This window comes from Lepidochelys olivacea, assembly GCF_965140295.1.
Source record: "Lepidochelys olivacea isolate rLepOli2 genome assembly, chromosome: 2".
NCBI lineage: Eukaryota > Metazoa > Chordata > Testudines > Cheloniidae > Lepidochelys > Lepidochelys olivacea.
Window position 1 is genome coordinate 261,024,496 of NC_140412.1, and position 5,263 is coordinate 261,029,758.

A 5,263-nucleotide genomic window follows, 5' to 3' on the forward strand; every position below is an offset into this window, starting at 1 on the left:
TATTTCCCCATCTGGTTTGGGAACTAGAACCACTGGAGATGCCCATGCACTTTCAGAGGGGCGGATTACACCCATCTGTAACATATCCTGGATCTCCCGTTCTATAGCAGTTTTAGCTTGAGGAGACACCCGGTAAGGTTGGACCCTAATTGGGTGAGCATTACCTGTGTCAATGGAGTGGTATGCCCGTCCAGTCAGTCCTGGGGTGGCTGAGAACGTTGGCGCGTAGCTAGTGCACAGCTCCTGGATCTGCTGTCGCTGCATACGCCCAAGGGTCATGGAGAGGTTCACCTCTTCCACACCACCAGCACATTTCCCTTCGTAATAGACACCTTCAGGCCACTCAGCGTCGTCTCCTCCCTGGGCTGTAAACTGACAAACCTTTAATTCTCTGGAATAAAAGGGCTTTAGAGAATTAATATGATACACCTTAGGCTTTCGGTTGGAGGTGGGGAATGCTATGAGATAATTAACAGCTCCCAGGCGCTCCTGGACCACGAATGGCCCTTCCCACGATGCTTCCATTTTATGGGCCTGGAGCGCCTTTAAGACCATGACCTGGTCTCCTACTTTGAAGGAACGCTCTCTGGCATGTTTATCATACCAGGCTTTTTGCTCTTTTTGAGCATCCTGTAAGTTTTCTCTAGCAAGGGCTAAAGAGGTTCGGAGGGTGTTTTGTAGGTTGGTTACAAAGTCCAGAATGTTAGTTCCTGGAGAAGGTGTAAATCCCTCCCATTGCTGCTTCACCAACTGCAATGGCCCCTTAACCTCACGGCCATATACAAGTTCAAATGGGGAAAACCCTAAACTGGGATGTGGTACAGCTCTGTAGGCAAAGAGCAACTGCTGCAATACTAGGTCCCAATCATTGGAGTGCTCATTTACGAATTTACGTATCATGGCCCCCAAAGTTCCATTAAACTTCTCCACCATGCCATTTGTTTGATGATGGTAAGGAGTGGCAACCAAGTGATTTACCCCATGAGCTTCCCAAAGGTTTTTCATAGTTCCTGCCAGGAAATTAGTCCCTGCATCTGTGAGGATGTCGGAGGGCCAACCTACCCTGGCAAAAATGTCTGCTAGTGCCTGGCACACACTTTTAGCCCTGGTGTTGCTTAGAGCTACTGCTTCCGGCCATCGGGTGGCAAAATCCATGAAAGTCAGTATGTACTGCTTTCCTCTGGGTGTCTTTTTCGGAAAAGGACCCAGAATATCCACAGCTACTCGCTGAAATGGAACTTCAATGATGGGGAGTGGCTGGAGAGGAGCTTTGACCTGGTCTTGGGGTTTTCCCACTCTTTGGCACCCCTCACAAGACTGGACATAGGTAGAAACATCCTTGCCCATTCCCTCCCAGTGGAATGACCCCCCCAAACGGTCTTTGGTCCTGTTCACCCCAGCATGGCCACTAGGGTGATCATGGGCTAAGCTCAAGAGCTTGGCCCGGTATTTAGTTGGAACTACCAACTGTCTCTGAGGATGCCAGTCTTCCTGGTGTCCCCCAGAAAGAGTTTCCTTGTATAAAAGTCCTCTTTCTACAACAAACCTGGATCGATTAGAAGAGCTGAGAGGCGGTGGGTTGCTCCGTGCCGCCGTCCAAGCTCTCTGGAGGCTTTCATCTGCTTCCTGTTCGGTCTGGAACTGTTCCCTTGATGCTGGAGACATCAGTTCCTCATGGGATTGTGGACCTAGGCTTGGTCCCTCTGGAAGCGATATAGGGGATGGAGCTGTTTCTGTTGACTGTGAACCGCTCTCCGCTGGTGCACTATGTTGGGATTCAGGCTCCGGCTGAGCCTCTTGTGTAGGGTTATCGGCTGCTGCCAGTTCAGGTTCGGTGGGGCCCTCTGGTGTTGAGGTTGCAAGTACTGGATTCAGTGCTGACACGGGGTCTGGTGTTGGTTGTTTGGCTGGTTCCGGTTCTGGGACTGGTTCCGTCTGGGTCTCTGGGACTGGATCCACTACTGCTGTTGCAGACATTGGCCTGGGGTCCAGGTCCATCACCTCTGACTGGGTCCTGATAGAAGTTTCCGGAACAGAGCTAGGCCTCACGGCTTGTTTAGCCTGGTTGCGGGTGACCATTCCCACCCTCTTGGCCTGCTTCACATGATTGGCCAAGTCTTCCCCCAACAGCATGGGGATGGGATAATCATCATAGACTGCAAAAGTCCACATTCCTGACCAGCCCTTGTACTGGACAGGCAACTTGGCTGTAGGCAAATTGAAAGAGTTGGACTTGAAGGGTTGAATCGTCACTTGGATCTCTGGGTTGATTAAATTGGGGTCCACTAAGGAAGCATGGATAGCTGACACTTGAGCTCCGGTGTCCCTCCACGCGGTGACCTTCTTCCCACCCACACTCACAGTTTCCCTCCGCTCCAAGGGTATCTGGGAGGTATCTGGGCCTGTGGACCTCTGGTGTGATTCCGGTGCAATGAACTGTAATCTGTTGGGGTTCTTGGGGCAGTTGGCCTTTACATGCCCCAGCTCGTTACACTTAAAACATCGTCCAGCTGACGGGTCACTGGGGCGAGGAGGGTTGCTGGAGAACGGGGTGGTGGGACGATAAGGGGTCTGGAGGGTTCTTTGGGAGGTAGGTGGGGCTTTGGGCGGCCCCCGGTAATAGGGTGTGGTCTGGGGTGGTCCCTTCTGGTCTCCGCTCCAACTGCGACCAGTTTTCTTCTTCTCTGCCACCTCCACCCATCTGGCTCCAATCTCTCCTGCCTCAATTACAGTTTTGGGTTTCCCATCTAGGATGTATCTTTCTATTTCCTCAGGAACACCCTCTAAGAATTGTTCCATTTGCATTAGGAAGGGCAAATTTACTGGAGATTCAACACTTGCTCCTGATATCCAGGCATCCCAATGTTTCACAATGTGGTAGGCATGTCGGGTAAATGACATGTCTGGTTTCCACCTTAGGGCTCTGAACCTCCGACGAGACTGCTCGGGTGTTATCCCCATTCTGACTCTCGCCTTGGATTTAAATAGTTCATACTTGTTCATGTGTTCTTTAGGCATTTCAGCTGCCACCTCAGCTAAGGGTCCACTGAGCTGCGGCCTCAGCTCTACCATGTATTGGTCAGTAGAGATGTTGTACCCAAGGCAGGCCCTTTCGAAGTTTTCTAAGAAGGCCTCAGTATCATCACCTGCCTTGTAGGTGGGGAACCTTCTGGGATGGGAAGTGGTACCTGGAGAAGGATTGCTAGGGTTTGTTGGTATATTCTGCTGGGCCTTTATCCTCTCCATCTCCTCCACATGCTTCCTCTCTTTTTCCTTCTCCTCCTCCTTCAGCCGCATGAGTTCTATCTGTCTTTCATGTTCCCTTTGTTTTTCCTCAGCCTGAAATTTGGCTAATTCCAGCTGTAGTCGAGCTGAGGATTTGGCCATTCTAACCTCTCTGTTTTTAACTAACTTTACACCCGAGGTTTAGAAATAAACAAACAAACTTGGCTGTAAAATTTTGCTGTGCTGGAATAGAATACCTATTCTCTGATAGTGATTGTCAGCCTACAGAAAAAGACAATTCCCTTGTCTCTGCTCTGGGCCCAAATTAAAGCAAAAAACCTCCAACTACTTGGAAACCTGCTTACCCAGCCCAAAGAAGAAAAAAAATTTCTTTTCAAACCTGTGCTCCTTGTAAAACAAAAAAAAAATCAAAATCCTAAAAAAAAACCCTGCCACTTTTGTCTCCAGGCAAATGGGTAGAGCACACACCCCCTATTTACTTTTAGGAAGAAAAGAAAAAAAAAAAAAACCTCTGGGTTGGAAGACTGTGAATTTCCCTGCAGGAGTTAAGTACCCTGCCTCCAGGCAAGAAAACCTGCAATTCACAAGATAATCCCCTTTTGTCTCTGCTTGGCCACAAAGCAGAGAGAAACCAAGCTGCTTTCAGTTTCAAAGCTGCCTTCTGGACTTCCTAAAAATTCCTTTTTAAAATCTGTATTTCTAGTTCAAAAAATCTCAACTGGATCTCAAAATGATTTCAGGTTAATCCCACCGCTGCCACCATGTCAAGGTTCCTCCCCCACTCTGAACTCTAGGGTACAGATGTGGGGACCTGCATGAAAAACCTCCTAAGCTTATCTTTACCAGCTTAGGTCAAAACTTCCCCAAGGTAACAAATATTACCCCCGTTATCCTTGGAATGGCCGCTACCACCACCAAACTAATACTGGTTACTGGGGAAGAGCTGTTTGGACGCGTCCTTCCCCCCAAAATACTTCCCAAAACCTTGCACCCCACTTCCTGGACAAGGTTTGGTAAAAAGCCTCACCAATTTGCCTAGGTGACTACAGACCCAGACCCTTGGATCTTAAGAACAATGAACAATCCTCCCAACACTTGCACCCCCCCTTTCCTGGGAAATGTTGGATAAAAAGCCTCACCAATTTGCATAGGTGACCACAAACCCAAACCCTTGGATCTGAGAACAATGAAAAAGCATTCAGTGTTTTACAAGAAGACTTTTAATAAAAAATAGAAGTAAATAGAAATAAAGAAATCCCCCCTGTAAAATCAGGATGGTAGATATCTTACAGGGTAATTAGATTCAAAAACATAGAGAACCCCTCTAGGCAAAACCTTAAGTTACAAAAAAGATACACAGACAGAAATAGTTATTCTATTCAGCACAATTCTTTTCTCAGCCATTTAAAGAAATCATAATCTAACACATACCTAGCTAGATTACTTACTAAAAGTTCTAAGACTCCATTCCTGTTCTGTCCCCGGCCAAGACGACTACAGACAGACACACAAACCCTTTGTTTCTCTCCCTCCTCCCAGCTTTTGAAAGTATCTTGTCTCCTCATTGGTCATTTTGGTCAGGTGCCAGCGAGGTTACCTTTAGCTTCTTAACCCTTTACAGGTGAGAGGAGCTTTCCCCTGGCCAGGAGGGATTTCAAAGGGGTTTACCCTTCCCTTTATATTTATGACAACACCCCAGACACGTTGGTGTCAGCTCTACCTAGCCTGCTTGATGGCCCATAAGCTATACAATTTACTCATTGAGAGACGGCAGATACACATGTGCCACCAATGCCCCTCTGCCGTGTACATTGGCCAAACCGGACAGTCTCTACGTAAAAGAATAAATGGACACAAATCAGACATCAAGAATTATAACGTTCAAAAACCAGTCGGAGAACACTTCAACCTCCCTGGACACTCAACTGCAGACCTAAAGGTTGCAATTCTTCAACAACAAAACTTTAAAAACAGACTCCAACGAGAAAGTGCAGAACTGGAATTAATTTGCAAACTG